Source organism: Rhinatrema bivittatum, chromosome 5 (assembly GCF_901001135.1).
Source record: "Rhinatrema bivittatum chromosome 5, aRhiBiv1.1, whole genome shotgun sequence".
Taxonomy (NCBI): Eukaryota; Metazoa; Chordata; class Amphibia; order Gymnophiona; family Rhinatrematidae; genus Rhinatrema; species Rhinatrema bivittatum.
Genome location: NC_042619.1, coordinates 187,900,471 through 187,917,669, shown reverse-complemented (window position 1 = coordinate 187,917,669; position 17,199 = coordinate 187,900,471).

The window sequence follows — 17,199 nt, the reverse complement described above, 5'->3', positions numbered from 1 at the left end:
CAGATATTGGTGCCATTGTGATTTAGTGAGGCCAGATTCCTCCCCAGTTTTCTCTCATGTATCTACCCTTCCGTCCACTACCATATCCTTTCACACTACTCATTGAAATCCAGACACATAAGACAGAAGAATCTAAATATGCAGCCTCCACAGAGTTGTGCAGGCAAAAAATGTTTTGGTTTGTTAATTTTTTTCATAGGGCTCTTAAATTCATCTGGTTCATTCCAAATTAAAAGTATTTTTTTTTTATTGATTCATTGCTTTATTATTAAAGGCAAAGGAGGAAGCAGTACAGTCTATTTTGGGCTCTAAAATGGTGGTTTCCTCATCAATTCTAATGAAACTGGAGAGTAGACAACATCAAAAGGGTAAAGGCATTTCAACACATCAAGACAGTGGCAAAGTGACACCAAATGTTGCATGAATAGCATAAAATACTGTAAAGGGGCAAAAGGGGTCCAAGCAGTGGCAAAGGTTCTCCAAGGAACCATGAGCGGAGTAAAGAAGCAGAAAGAACATCCCCAAGGCTTCAAAAGAGCACACCAAGAACAGTGGAATGGAACCTCAAAGAGAATTCAAGAGGCAAAGTGGCACCAAAAGTAGCAGCAAAATCCTAAGGCAGCATGAAGGGGGGAGGGGGGGAGGAACAAAGCAGAAACAATGTCAGGAAAAACTATAAGGTACCAATAAAGCCACACAAAGAGTGGCATCAATACACCATGGCACCATGAGAGGTGCAAAGAGCACTCCCCCAAAACACACACACACACACACACACACGCACACACACACACACACACAGTGGCAAGAACGCATTAAGGTGTGGAATCTGGGATATGGCTGCAAGCCAAAGTGACAGCAAGACCCTCAAGGTCTAAAGTCTGGGTATGGAAGCAATGCTGAGTGGAAGAAAGACCCCATAAGATATAGGATAAGGAGTAGGGCAGCGAGGCAGAGTGGCAAGAGAGCAGTCTTTCTTCCATTGAAGCATTTGCCATTTGTATGATTTAGTATAAGAGAATGATTTCTCATTGATATCATTTTTGTGACATAAGCTTTCATTACATTTCCTACTTGAAACTGATATTGCTGCTGGGTGGAATTCTGAATTACTTGTGAAATTTGCTTTCCAACTGAAACTTTTCTCACAATCAAAATATAAAAGTGGTTGCTCATCAATGTGGCTTTCCGAGTAATTTGTGAGATTTTATTTATTAAGAAAACATTTCCCCTATTCTATAGCTGAACACAGTCTCTTCCCTTTATTGATTAGTTCACTCTGGCTATGGAATCATTTATCATATTCAGGACATTTAAAAGATCTAACCTGTGCATCATTTCTGTTCTGTACAGGCACATGGATTACTGTTGCTTTTATTGGAACCTCTCTGTTGGATATATCAGGGACAAGGAAGGTAAGCAGAGTGGAAGCAGCAAAAAAACATAAGGTGTATATCAAGGAATTGTCCACTGTGTTTTAGCATTCATGAGAAAGGGGTCACTGAGACCTGGGACTGCACTGCTGGTACCTGGGGTTTCACAGCTGGGACCAGGGGCTTCCTGGTTGAGAGCTGTGGAAACAAAGAAGAAGATATAAGCATTACTGCTAAGAAGTGCACATGTTCTGTTTTGCATAAGATCTGCACTTTGCATCATTTAATGTGAGTATCCTATACAAAAAAATGTGTGGGCATCTATAGCAGACTTTACATTTATAGATGATATGACTTACCTGCCTTGGCTTGCATCATGTCCAGGGCCTCATCCATACCCACAAAGGCATCTGGTTCTAGCTGTTGAATGAGTTGCTCCTCCATAGATATCAGGACAATTGAGCATGAGGTTTCTCCTCCTTTCTGGTGCATGTATTTGTTCCTGTTGGTCACCGTATTCTTTAACTGTGCCTTGTAGGGATGTGCATTCATTTGCAATGAAATAGGAAATAAAGACGACATTTCCTGTTTCGTTGCATTTCAGGGGCCTGACGAAACGAAAGGAAAACCCACAACATTTTGTGTGGTTTTCCTATCATTTTTTTGGGGGGGAGAAAGGGCACATTAAAAAAAACCCCAAATCCATCCCAACCCTTCAAATGAAATTAATTACAAACCCCCACCCTCCTGACACCCCCAAGACTGACCAAAGGTCCATGGTGGTCCAGTGGGGGTCCCGGGAGCAATCTCCCCCTCTTGGGCTTTCGGCTACCACTAATCAAAATGGCACTGGTGGCCCTTTGTCCTTACCATGTGACACTTTCATGCCATATTTCTGCTATATTTACCATGGGTTGTTTAATCTAGGGGTAGGTTAGTAGTTAGTTGGTTCATTATATACCAATTAACTATTCATCAAAGTTATTAAGCAATAGGAATTATATACATTTTATTTACTTAAAATTAATTAAATTATCAAAAATAATTAAAGTTATTTACTTTGAATCTTTTTTTTTATATTATCAATCATTTACTTTCAGAATTCTACTCCAGAGAAATTATGACATTTAATCTGCCTCAGGATTAACTATTAGATAAATATTCATATTTTTTTCTTTTTTTTTTTTTTGAGCACTCAAAGATTACTTATTTTGGTGCTTTTTAAGAAACTTGATACTTTCTGTGTATTTTGTTTCTGTTAAGTTTTCTGGATCTCTTAATGGTAGTAATTATGAAGCTACTTGTTTGTTGTCTAATTTTTATTGTACTTTGTGTTTATCTTTTTCTTTATTTTATTTTCTCTCTTCTCACTCACTGTTTCACTGTTGTTGGTGTGTTTTCCTCTATTCTTTTTCTCTGCTTTCTCTCTCTTGTTTCTTATATACCTGCTTCTATCTCTTGTTGTTTGTCTAGCTAGATATATATTTGTGTTTATTTGTGTATACACTTCTCACTTTTTGGTGTGTTTATGTTGCTTGGATGAATACCTTGTTCAGCTAGGGTGGCAATGATTCTATTATTATAGCTAGAAAGCATTGTCTGGGTATGTTTCTGTGAAGAACTGCTTGCATTTCTTGGGTATGCTAATTTTTTCTGACAACCTCCAGGATATGAAGTCTGTTCTTGTCATCTGAATGCTGCAACATATTACTCTATACTTTAACTAATATAAAAGAAAAAAAAATCTAACTATGATATAACAAAGTATCTTTCCACTACTACTATGTTCATTAACATATGTTTTAGATCAGTGGTTCTCAACCTTTTTTTGGTCGGGCCACACCTGATAGTTTTCACATGCGTAACACACTGAACACATGACTGTCACGGGGCTAAATGTAAACATATACTTTGTATCTATGGGATCCACCCTGACCCCCCAACAATGGGTGCAGAACAGAACTAGGCCATTCCCCTTTCAATTTACCATGCAAAAAAGATTTCTGGTGTCATCTTAGTAACAGCAACATAAACACTCTCTCCTACCAGGTGCAATAGCCCTCCTTATGAAAAAACAATAATTTACCACCAATACATGTCCTATTGAGAAAACACAACAAATAATATTGGTACAAATGCCTACATGCTAGTAAAATACTTCACATCGGTCACACACATAGAATCAACCTTCACCAAGTACAGAAAGACCGCAAATTACAAATATGGAGACAAACTGGAATGGAGATCCAAAAAAGCTACTCTGCATGCAGTGCAAAACTGAAGAAATGGAAACAGAAATAAAGCACCTAATAGACTCCCAGGATCTGCAATAATGTATACAAACTAATGCGCAAAAAGTTACATCTGCATTATGGAACTCATTCAAACAGTAACAATCCTATCTATGAAAAGACAACATTACAAATATTTAACCAGGCCCTAAACACCAATACACCTCCTATGAGGAAAACCAGAACAAGCCAAGCTGTTATAGATCCCTACACAGAAACTACAAGCTTGCAGAATACCTTTACCTGAGTCACACACGCAGAACACAGATAGACCATCACCAAATACAGAATAAAGTGACCATCAAGTTAATGATTTTGTTTTCCCATTGTTGCACTGCATACACTCAGTCTGGCTTCTTGCTGTTTCCAATTCAGTTTTTGTCTCCACATTTCTATTTATACATTTCTCAAGTAATATAAAATAATTCTAAAACTAGAATAATAAATATAAAACAGCTGATAAATAGAATAATATCTGATCATTAAAACAAATTTATTAAAAAATTCCCTAAACACCAATAAAATATTTCAAACAGCAGACACATCACATAATACCCAATAATTAAAATGGCAGTCAATCAAGAAAGATAAACTTAAAAAGCCACCTTTACTTACCCTCACTGGCAACTCTCCTACTCCTTTCCCTTGTAGGCCTTAGCACACACCAGAAGCAGCAATGGCTGGTGAAACTCTGTTCTGACGTTCCTCTTCCTTAGGGTCCATCACTTGTCTGTCTCACATACACATACACACTTTCTGTCACACACACACCAGTCACCTCCCTAACCAATCTTTCTCACACACACACCAGTCACACCCCTGACTGATCTCATTCACTCATATACACCAGTCGCCTACCTTACTAATCTCTCTCTCACACACACACCAGTCACCTCCCTAAGCAGACTCTTGCTTTCACACATTGTTTTCTCTTACACACACAGTCTCAATCACACACATTCTCTCACATACTTACACACATGCAGGCACTCTCTGTCTCTCTCACTTACCCCCACCCCACATGGCAGCTATTGCACACGGCAGCCGGTATTTGCTCTTAAAGCAGTTGTGACAAGTTGAGAACTGCAGCAGGGGTGACTCCTCTGGCCCCGCAGTGGTAAGAAGGCAGCACTCAGCTGTTTGCCTGTGCTGTGATCATCGCAGCACAGAGTAGTCAGCTGAGAATGTGGCCGCGGGGATTTCCTGCCATGTGGCTATTTGGGAAATCCGTCGAGTAGCCATGATGTGCAAGGGCTGCGGGAGTCAGTGACCGTCTCTCTATGTGGGCCATTGTTGGTTGCATGGGTGAGTGGCCAAGAGCAGAAAGGCCGCGATTCTAGCCGCAGGAGCCAGGAGAAGTTCACGTGGTACGGAGGGTACAGGAAGGAGAGGCTGAGAATAGCGGCTGTAGGCTGTGGATGTGCAGAGCCTCGGGAAACCAATGACAGGCTCCCCACGGTATGAAGAGGCTGCGTTTTGATCGGCAGGAGCCAGTTGATCGCAGCCTGAAGAGAGGCAGGAAGTGTTCCCGAGGGGCAGGGCTGGAGCTGACATGAGTTTCTGAGCCTGGTGCCACTACGATGAGAGAGGAGAACTGCAGAAAGCATTGGGGGGGGGGGGGGGGGGGGGGGGGGCCTTACGATTTAGGCCCTAAACCTGCTGACATCAGCGGGACCATCATATTAAAAAAAAAAAAAGTTAAAAGCCGCAGACCTGAGGCATCTAATCGACGGATTTCTCAATCAGCTGCGCTGCAGGAAATTGCCACGACCACATTCTCAGCTGACTGTACTGCGTCGCAATGATCGCAGCACAGACAAACAGCTGATTGGTACCTTTTACCGCGGGGAAGGGGGGGAGAAGACTTGGGACATTAATTTAACAGCGGCAGCATGGCCCTTTCTTCTTCCCGCGTGCCTGGTAAATATCATTTCCTCTTCCGGGCCGCAGGGGCGGAACAAAGAAAAGGCCATGCTGCTGTTGCTGGCTTCCACAAACACTGCTGCCGTTCCACTCTGAGCTTGAAAGTGCCGATAGCACGGGCAGGAACAGCAGCAGTGTTAGTTGAAGAACTGTGCGCGTCTCTCTGGGGTGAGTAGAGGGAGGGAAGAGCGGGAGACCAGGAAGTGCGCGACACACCTGCCGGTGCTTGGCGACATACTGGTGTGCCGCAACACATCGGTTGAGAACCGCTGTTTTAGATGACTTGTTGTACTGAAGACTCTAAATAGTTTTAAAATGAAAAGATATACAATGGTCCCTAATGTGGACTGAAGAAGAAGCAAGACTGGATGACAGAGAAATCAGACACTTGTTTTCACTTTTGCTTAGATCTATTTCCTATCCTAAATGTTCCTGAGTTTCTCTACTATTTATTCTTTGACTCTGTATCTGAGTTCCTTTCCATATGGACTATATATATATAGTATGCTAGCTCCGAGATACTTATCTGAATTACATTTGCTTAGGCAGCTTCTAACAATTAACTGGTAGTTATTAGGTGCTTTTGCTTTCCAAACTTTATAACTCCACTCCCTGTTATTCTTTCAGGTGTGTAAAATACATGATTTAAATTCTAAAAATGTATTCCTTTTCCTTGTAACAAAGGGACTCTCCTTTTTTTCCTTTTGACCATAGTTTCAATTTGGAATATTCTTATTTTTTCTTAAAATCAGTGTAATTCACTGGTTCCTATAGTAAGTCATGTTACACTCTTTCAGATGAACTGAAATGTGTTCTTGATTCAACATCAATAATGGAATTCCATTTAAGAGACTCTATGAACTTGTTTGTTAGGTTTATTTTCTTGAAGAAAAGTAACTTTAAAGCATTTGAAGATAAAATTTGGCACTCACTGGCTGTCATCTGCTATTGGCCACAATAGCTTCTACACTCTAACAAGTTAATTTCCTTCTAGAAAACTATATACATTTTCCAATGCTCTGCTAACAAATCACCACTTTTCAGTTTTTTGGTAACACTTCTTGGAGAGGGTCTGTTTCCATATCATAAGGTTTTTAAACATCAAATTTCATTCAAACATTTGTTTACTATTTTCTCAGCAAACTTTCCTTTGTCAGACACTTCCAGTAATCTATCAATCAAGAAATTATAGTTCACAGTTCATTAGAAATTACCTTTATTTTATTCTATTCTTTTTTTTTTTTTTACCTTGAATGGATTCATTTTTAAAACCGAAAACTCACTCGGTCATTATTCATTCATACCCATGTTCTCTCCACCTAGCATGTTGTTGCCCAGGTAGAGTGTCCATCAAGCTAGGTAGAGAGAACGTTGCCCAAACCACTTCTTGGAGTGAGCGTCCTCACTCCTACGGCCAGCAAATCTGCACTAGAGACCACTGTTCTGTCCGTAGGTCTCATGTGGAATGCAAAAGTGGCCCCCAACCCCCGACGCTCATACCTAATCCCCACCCCGAGTTAGTAGGTAGCCCTCCCATAGGGATTCAAATACCTATGTAGGGCATAGGCACTATAGTAAGTCTCTCTCTCTCTCTCTCTCTCTCTCTCTCTCTCTCTCTCTCTCTCTCTCTCTCTCTCTCTCTCTCTCTCTCTCTCTCTCTCTCTCTCCACTGGGAAAACATTGTGTGTGGTGCTAATGTTTTCGCGAAAACATCACCGCACGCGATGTTTCCCCACTGCACGAAAGAAGCCTCATTTGCATTGGTAACGTTACCAATGCGATATTTGGAAAATGAGGCCCTTAGTCCTGTCTTAGCCTCCGCTTCAGTGCAGCAGGGGAGAGATGAAACTGATGAGGAGGAGGAAGAGCAGTCAGCTCAGGCACAGAGGGTTCTCAGGGTGCAACCACTACTTCAGCTCCAGTGCTAGCATCCACCTCAAAGGCTATAGAGAAGGGTGGATCATGAAAGACATCTGTGATCTGGAGCCACTTTAAAGTGACGGATGACCCGTGTTTTGCTTGGTGTAATTACTGTGGCAGGGCTATTAGCAGATGCAAGCAAATGGGACATCTATCTAATTTTGGCATGACACATCATATGAAGAGGCAACACCCAACAATAGTACTACCATCTGGGGATGGTGGCAGTACCAGTCAGGGGACCCCTTCCAAGCAGCGTAAAGTGGTTCAAAAGCAGCAGAGTCAGCCCACATCTTCATCAACTTCTAGCAGTCAGGTGCAGGCCAGCAACCCCCTGACATGTGGCAGAAGCGACAATCCACCATGGAGGAAATGGGGTGGAGTACGGTAACACTATTCTGGGGTAGGAGGCAGGCAGCCTTAAAAGTTGTAACCAGGAGCATTGGGGAAATGATTGCCCTTGATGACCACCCTTGCAGTTAGTGGACAATGAGGTTTTCAAGCATTTTCTGAAGGTCGTAGTTCCAAATTACAAAGTCCCCTCCAGAAGCACATTTAGCAGAAATGTCCTCCCCTGCCTGTGCAAGCATCCAAGCGCTGCTAGCTAAGGCAGAGGGGAGTGTGCATTTCACCTGTGATATCTGGATGGCCATGAATGCTGCACACTCTTACCTCTCCCTGACAGCACACTGGTGGGACCTGGCTGAGGCAGGGGCAGGCAGCAGCTCTATTACTGATCAAGTATCAGGGTAGAGGTGGGCTTTACTGCACACCCACCTGACGGACCAGTTCCATACCACAGCCAATATTTTAGCATGTATCATACAGATGCTGGAGGGCTGGCAACTACACCAGCGAGACAGGAATCCTCAATCAGGGTTCTTTGTCACAGACAATGGTGCAAACATGGTTAAGGCAATAAACGATGGGCACTTTAAGAACATCCGATGTTTTGCACATACTCTGCACCTGGTAGTGAAGTCAGCTCTGGATTGTATTCCAATGATCAAGAGAATGAATACCTGCATAGGTTAATACAGATGTGCAGGAACATAGCAGCGCACTTCCACAGAAGAGTGAAGGCGGGGCAGGTTCTCCGACAAAAGCAGACTTATTTGGAGATGCTTCACAAGCGTCTCATTCAAGACATTGCCACCCAGTGGAATTCCACCTTTATGATGCTCAAGAGGTTAGTGGAGCTACAGACACCCCTTCATGAACTTTCTGGTACAATGGACATAGGTGTGCAGAATCCCTTTGGGCATCATGATTGATTAGTCATGAGTCAGCTGGTAAGAATCCTGCAGCCCTTCAAGGATGTCACGGAGGAGCTGAGTTCCAGAAGTACCACCTTGGCTGACATCATCCCTATAGTTAATTTGCAGGATGAAAATTTGGAGGCCTTTAAACAGGAAGAGGGAATGACAGTTGAGGTGCTGCGTTTTCTGGACATTTTGCAGCAGAAGGTTCAAGAGATATTAAGGCCTTTAACAGAACAGAACAGAACACATAAATGCTCACCACAGTCTGTGATCCCCATGTGAAAGGGAAACTCGCCCTATAGTACAATTGCCTCTTATTGGTGAAGGACCTGCTGTTATCAAAAGTCTGTGAACAGAAGTCCCATAGGCAGAGACAGGTTAGGTGTGAAGCAGAGGTGGAAACAGCAGGCACTACAGAGTTGGGGTAGCCCAAGCAGGAGCAGAACTCTGTCAGTGACAGCTAGTACCTCCTCCTCCTCCTCCTCCTCCACTTCAGAATGCCAAAGGCATGTTGCCCATAAAGATTCATCTGTTGTGCTAAGGGCTAGAGAGAAAGCAGCTGGCATGAGTGACTCTCAGCCCACCCAAGCAAAGGAGACATCAGCACAGCTGTCAATGACACGGTATCTCTCAGAGCAGACAGAGAACATGCAGACAGATCCACTGGCATATTGGGCACACAAGTCCACTTTCTGGCCACACCTAGCCAAAGTGTCTCAGCGATATCTGCCATGTTCACCAACCAGTGTGCCCAGTGAAGGTGTCTTTTCAATGACAGGAGATATCATGAGCCCTCACCGCTCAAGGCTGGCACCAGAGTTGATGGAAATGCTAGTGTTTTTGAAAGTAAACCTGCCTTTGCTTAGGTTTCCAAATTTTCCCTGTGAATGGAAAGATGAATAAAAGCAATTGAAAGCCTTGCAGCAGCTCCAACTGCCTCCTATGCACCAGATAATGTAAGCACTGCAGCACACGTACCTGACCTGAAATGCTGTGCCTGTCTGTCTACTGAACAGGCCGTACGTCCCTACAAGGGACTGACCTCAAAAGCTGTGCCTGTCCATTCACTGTCCAGGATGTACTTCCCTACAAGGGCCTGACCTCTAACTCTGTGCCTGTCTATCCAGGCCTTATGTCCGTAGGTGGGATTGACCTCTGTCCTTGACTACTGTGCCTGTTCATCCAGGCCTTATGTCCCTTGGTGGGATTAAACTCTGTCCTCGATTGCTGTGCCTGTTCGTCCAGGCCTTATATCCCTAGGTGGGATTGACCTCTGCCCTTGACTACTTGACCCCTGTCCTTGATTGCTGTGCCTTTCTGTCCAGGACTTATGTACCTACTAGGGTTTGACCTCGATTGCTGTGCCTGTCAGTCCAGGCCCTATGTCCCTAGGTGGGATTGACCTCTGTCCTCGACTGCTGTGCCTGTTCGTCCAGGCCTTATGTCCCAATGAGGGCTTGACTTCTGTCCTCGATTGCTGTGCCTGTCTGTCCAGGTCTTATGTTCCTACAAGAGTTTGACCTCGATTGCTGTACCTGTCCGACCAGGCCTTATGTCCCTAGGTGGGATTGACCTCTGTCCTCGACTGCTGGGCCTGTTCGTCTAGGCCTTATGTCCCTAGGTGGGATTGACCTCTGTCCTCAATTACTGTGCCTGTCCGTCTAGGCCTTATATCCCTACAAGTGTGTGAGCTCAATTGCTTTGCCTTTTCATCCAGGCCTTATGTCCCTATGTGGGTTTGACCTCGATTGTTGTGCCTGTCCATCCAGGCATTATGTCCCTAGGTGGGATTGACCTCTGTCCTCGACTGCTGTGCCTGTTCGTCCAGGCCTTATATCCCTAGGTGGAATTGACATCTGTCCTCGACTGCTGTGCCTTTTCGTCCAGGTTTTATGACCCTAGGTGGGATTGACATCTGTCCTCGACTGCTATGCCTGTTCATCCAGGCCTTATGTCCCTAGGTGGGCTTGACCTCAGTCCTTGACTGCTGTGGCTGTCTGTCCAGGCCTTATGTCCCTAGGTGGGATTGACCTCTGTCCTTGACTGCTGTGCCTGTTCGTCCAGGCCTTATATCCCTAGATGGAATTGACATCTGTCCTCGACTGCTGTGCCTTTTCGTCCAGGCTTTATGGCACTAGGTGGGATTGACATCTGTCCTCGACTGCTATGCCTGTTCATCCAGGCCTTATGTCCCTAGGTGGGCTTGACCTCAGTCCTCTACTTCTGTGCCTTTCCATCCAGGCCTTATGTCCCTACAAGGGTTTGACCTTGATTGCTCTTCCTGTCCATCCTGGCCTTTTGTCGCTAGGTGGGTTTGACCTCTTTCCTTGACTGCTGTGCCTGTTCATCCAGACCTTATGTCCCTAGGTGCGATTGACCTCTGTCCTCGACTGCTGTACCTGTTTGTCCAGGCCTTATGTCCCTAGGTTGTTGCGATCCCCCCTGCTGCTGCACTACAGGAGGTCTCTTACCTTCCTCCAGAGGCCGCTCTGAAGCCTGGGCCTCGCCTGTGTTCCATCCGGGACTTGCTCCAGGGCCTGAGAGGCCTAGCTGTGCTTGTGGCTTGCTTGCCAGCGTTTGGACTTCCTGTTTGGCGACGCCCTTCTCCTAGGGGCTGGCCCGCAGCTCTCCACCTGACTTATAGGCCCAGCGGTGGGCGGTCCTGGCAAGCTCCTCCCAGGGAGTTGCCTTCTACCCCCAGTATTTAAGGACTTTCTGTTCACTTGCAAAGGGCCTCCGGATCAGGTCCTACAGTCGTCTGTATCCTTGCTGATCCAGGTCTTCCGTGATCATCATATGCTTTGATGGATCCCTGTCCAGTGTCTCTGCCTAGATGTTTGTTCCTGTGCCTGCCAGCCGTAAGGACTTCGGATGTGAGTATCCCAGCATCGAAGTTCCTGTTCGCCTGGAGTTTCCCTGCACCCTCCTTCTCAGCGTGGTCCACGACCAGCCTTCCTGGGCTGTGTAGGGTACGTCTGGGACAGGGTGGTCCGCGACTCAGTCCCACGGGTGGGCTGAGTAGGGCGCCCTGATGGACAGTGCCATGTTTCCGTCCAGCCTTGTCTACAGTATCTGCTTCAGCCCTTGCCCGGATGTCTTCCTGTCTCTGCCTTGACCTATGTCCTCGTCCGGTTCCTGAGCCTTCTGTCCTGTTGGGCCCTGGAGTGGCCAACAGGAGGGATTCGTCCCACGGGCTCTTGAGCTTCTGCCAGTCGAGGGGGTTTCGGATGTGAGTATCCCAGCATCGGAGTTCCTGCTCGCCTGGACCTTTCCTGTGTCTCGCTTCAGCCCTTGTCCTGATGTCTCCGTCTTGCTTCAGCCTGCTTCTGCCCCGTCTGATGTCTTCTGTTTAAGGACTCTGTCTGCCCTCGCCTCTGTCCGGCCTGCTACCCATTGCCGTTCCCTGCGGCAGGTCCGAAAGGGCTGGGAACAGTCGGAGGACCGTTCATTAGTCAACTTCCCCGTGTTGGCTACCATGGGCATGCAGGTCCGGCTGAGGGTCGGACTCCCTGCTTCTGTTTCTGCCTGCCTGGCTCACCATGCCTGCTCAGCTCACCTCCCACGGTGTGGCTTGGGGCTCCTCCTTGAGTCCTGCCATGGCCCAAGGGCTCACCACCACCCGCTTACGACGACCGCGCCCGCGCGCGCTCGTAACAGAGGTGGGATTGATCTCTGTCCTCAACTGCTGTGCCTGTTCGTCCAGGCCTTATGTCCCTAGGTTGGATGGACCTCTTTCCTTGATTCCTGTGCCTGTTCATCCAGGCCTTATGTCCCTAGGTGGGCTTGACCTCTGTCCTCTACTGCTGTGCCTGTCCATCCAGGCCTTATGTCCCTACAAGGGTTTGACCTCGATTGCTGTTCCTGTCCATCTAGGCCTTATGTCGCTAGGTGGGTTTGACCTCTTTCCTCGAATGCTGTGCCTGTTTGTCCAGACCTTATGTCCCTAGGTGGGATTGACCTCTGACCTTGACTGCTGTGCCTGTTCATTCAGGCCTTATGTCCCTAGGTGGGATTGAACTCTGTCCTTGATTGCTGTGCCTGTCCATCCAGGCCTTATGCCCATACAATGGTTTGACCTCAATTGCTGTGCCTCTCCGTCCAGGCCTTATGACCCTACAAGTGTTTGACCTCAATTGCTTTGCTTGTTCATCCAGGATTTAAGTCTCAGAATCAAGGACGAGCTTGGGAGCTACCTAGGTCCTTAAACACCCTCATTGACCTGGCAAGGCGTATTGATAGGCGTCATCATGAATGCCGCCAAGAGGCCCAGATGACCACAAAAGCCTCGACTCCTTCAAGACGCCCCCGATGCTTGCCTTCTCCCAAAGCTGAATCTGGAGTCCCCCGAACAGTGGTCGAAGAGCCCATGCAATTAGGCCATGGGAAACTCTCCACACAAGAGCGCAGATGGTGAATTAGAGAAGGACTTTGCTTCTACTGTGGCGCAGTGGGCCATCAAGTAGCCACATGCCTAGGACCTAAAGGAGGTCTCTTCCTGAGCCTAACCTCGCCTGCACTTCCACTAACTCTGCCAGTTGCACTGACATCCGTGGACGGTGAGTTCCACACGTTAGCCCTGGTAGACTCTGGGGCCAGAGGCAACTTTATCATGAAGAGTCTGGTGGAGCACTTGAAAATTACACAGGTCTGTGTCCCAACTCCATTGGTCATCTCATCTATTCAAGGCATGCCCCTCCCGGGACGAGTGACACACCCTACGGAACCCGTCCAACTAAGGGTTGGGCTCCTTCATTGCGAGCGGATGCCCTTCCACATTCTGGAGCATTCCATACACCCTGTCATCCTGAGACTTCCCTGGCTTCAGGAATACTGTCCCCAGTTCAACTGGAGAACCTTACAGTTAACCCAATGGGGGCTGAATTGTCATGACAATTGCCTCCAACCGGTAGCTCCACTTCAATGCTCCACCACTCTTGCCAGTCTCCAAGGCTTGCCGGCCTCCTATGCTACATACTCGGATGTCTTTTCCAAGCAGAAGGCTAAGACACTCCCGCCTCACCGACCATTTGACTGTGCCATTAACCTCCTTCCTGGCACAGAACCTCCTCGGGGCGTAGCTATGCCCTTTTGCCCTCGGAGACTAAATCCATATCCCTCTACATCAAAGAAAATTTGGAGAGGGGCTTCATCTGCAAGTCAACATCCCCAGCGGGGGCCGGGTTCTTCTTTGTTGTGAAAAGGATGGAACCCTTCGCCCTTGCATCGACTACCGGGGCCTGAATGCCATAACCAACAAGGACCGGTACCCTTTGCCCCTAATCTCCAAGCTTTTAGATCATCTGCAAGGCGCGAAAATCTTTACCAAGTTGGTTCTCCGGGGGGGCATATAATTTGATCCGCATCAAGGAGGAAGACAAATGGAAAACGGCCTTCAACACCCGAGACGGCCATTATGAGTACCTAGTGATGCCTTTCGAGCTCTGCAATGCCCCAGCGGTGTTTCAAAACACCATGAACAAAATACTCTGTGATCTGTTATATCGTTGTGTGGTCGTGTACCTTGACAACATCTTGATCTTCTCTGATTCCCTCGCCACTCACCGTCAGCATGACATCCAGGTAAGAGAAAACAGACTTTATGCCAAGCTCAAAAAATGTCTCTTCAAGTGGGAGCCCCTTCTTTTCTTGGGGTATATCATCTCCAGTGAAGGATTCTGCATGGATCCCCAGAAACTAAAAGCCATTTGGGAATGGTCGCAACCATCTGGACTGAAACCACTCCAACGGTTTTTGGGTTTCGCCAATTACTACCACTCATTTATCTCCCATTACACATCCATTGTCGCACCTCTGACGGCCCTAACTTGAAAAGGTGTGGACCCGAAGAACTGGCCCCCTGGAATGGTGGCCACCTTCCTCCGCCTTAAAGAGGCGTTCCTTCGCCAGCCGTGTCTTCACCATCCTGACCCGCAACGGCCAGTTGTCATTGAGGTGGATGCATCCTCAGAAGGTGTAGGGGCTGTCCTGAGCCAGACTTCGGACCACCACAAGTTACACCCATGAGCCTTCCTCTCTTTCCAGTTCTCCCCGGCAGAGCGGAACAACACCATTGGAAATAAAGAGTTCCTGGCCATTAAAGTGGCCTTAGAGGAATGGTGTCCTTGGTTGGAGGGGGGCCAACATCCATTCACGGTCTACACGGACCACACAAATCTTGAGTATCTGCATCTTGCACAGCGACTCAGTCCTCGACAGGCACGATGGGTGTTATTCTTCACCCATTTCAATTTTGTCTTACGTTATAGGCCGGCCGTCAAGAATCTTAAGGCCGACGCCTTGTCCCGTGTCTTCGAGACTACAAAAACTTCAGACAATCCTCAGTTCATCATTGAGCCATCACACGTCCTGTTGTCCGCCACCATGACTATCCCTCCTGGGAAGACTCTTGTTCCGCAGCACCTGCAGAAACAAGTTCTGGCGTGGGCTCATGACTCTCATTGCTCAGGTCATCCAGTTCAACACTGGACCTTACAGACCCTTCGCCATTATTATTGGTGGCCCAAGGTAAACAAGGATGTCCGATCCTATGTGGAATCCTGCCAATCATGTGTCTATCATAAGAGGATTCCAGGTTCGTCCCCAGGCATGCTCCAGCCTTTACCAGTGCCCACTGAACCCTGAACCCATCTCACGATGGACTTCGTGGTTGATCTGCCTTTGTCCGGTGGTAACACTGTCATATGGGTAGTCATAGATTGATTCAGCAAGATGGCACACTTCATGCCTCTCACAGGGTTGCCGTCTGTACCCCAGCTGGCCCAGCTGTTTGTCCAGCACATTTTCAGGCTGCATGGTCTATCCAGAAGCATCCTCTTGGACCAAGGCCCCCAATTTATGGCCAGATTCTGGAGGGCCCTCTGCCAGAAATTCAACGTCACCTTGGACTATACTTCTGCCTACCACCCACAAACCAATGGTCTAGCAGAGAGGACGAATCAAACCCTCAAGCAGTTCCTTCGCATTTATGTGAATGAGAAACAGGATGACTGGGCAAGTCTACTTCCGAGGGTGGAATGCACCCTCAATTCACACCTCTCCATGGCCACCGGATCCTCTCCCTTCCAGGTGGTCTATGGGAAACAACCACGTCCGCCGCTGCCTGTTCCCATTTCCGTCACGTCTCCTGTGGCCCCACTCTCGGCGGACGAACTGCATTGTCCCTGGGTCTCCACACGGCACACACTGCTCAAGGCCAGCCAGATGGCGAAAAGGTATGTGGATTGTCGTCGGAGACCATACCCACCTCTGAGACCTGGCCAAAAGGTATGGCTGAGTACACAATTTATCCGCCTGAAATTGCCTTCTGCGTGACTGGCCCCTCGATTTATTGGGCCACTTCCCATCCTCCATCGGATTGGTGCGGTGTCGTATCAACTTCGAATACCACCATCACTCAAGATTCATAACACATTCCATGCCTCCCTTTTGAAGCCCATGGCGCTGTCTTGGCCTTCCAGCATGCCTCCAACATCCCAACCTATCACCTCTGAAGATGACCTCACCTATCAGGTCCGAGAGGTGCTGGACATTCGGAAGCATAGGAAGAGATGGGAGTATCTGCTAGCCTGGGAGGGGTTTGGTCCCGAAGAAAACACATGGGAGCTGCTGGCCAACATCCTAGACCGGGACTTGCTTGCTCAGTTCCATAGGGACCATCCATCCAAACCCAGGCCTCCTGGGAGGCACCCTAAAGAGGGGGGTACTGTTGTGTTCTGCGGCCGTGGACAGCTGCAGCCGCGATCCCCTACCTGACCTGTGATGGCGGGGCCACCACGGCAACATCGGGGAGGCTGCGGGAGTCTGGCCCCAGTCGTTCCTGCTCACCGGCATGGACCTCTGCGGTGACTACTGGCTCGGGAGGCGTCCCTGCTCCTCCCTCGTGGCATCGGACCACTTTCCTCCGTGGCCGGGAATCCAAGATGGCTACTGTCCTCTTAGGCACGAGGCCGCGCCCCCTTACAAAATTTAAAGAGACCTCGTCCCTTTAATTGCCTGCACCTGTTTCCAATGAACCAGACCACGGGAAGTATATAAGGAGATTTCCTCTGCTCACTCCTTGACTTGGCAACTTTATTGTTCAAGTCTGCTTGCTTCGGTGAGTCTTCTGGTGCTTCGGATCCTTGATTCCTGGTTCCTCGGTGTGTGACTTCGGATTGGCAAGTGGTGATTCTTTGGTGTGTGACTTCAGACTGGCAAGCGGTGATTCCTCGGTGTGTGACCTCGGACTGGTAAGCAATGACCCTCTGGTACTTGACCTTGGACTTCCTCCGGACCGTCTCCAAGGGCCCCACCTAAGTCCCAGTGGCCCAGATCCTTATGGGTGCCTCCCGGGGGGACCGCAGGCTTCCAGTGGTGAAGCTCCAGTTGGCCCTTGCACCGACCTCACGACTCCTCAACCTCTCAAAGGTC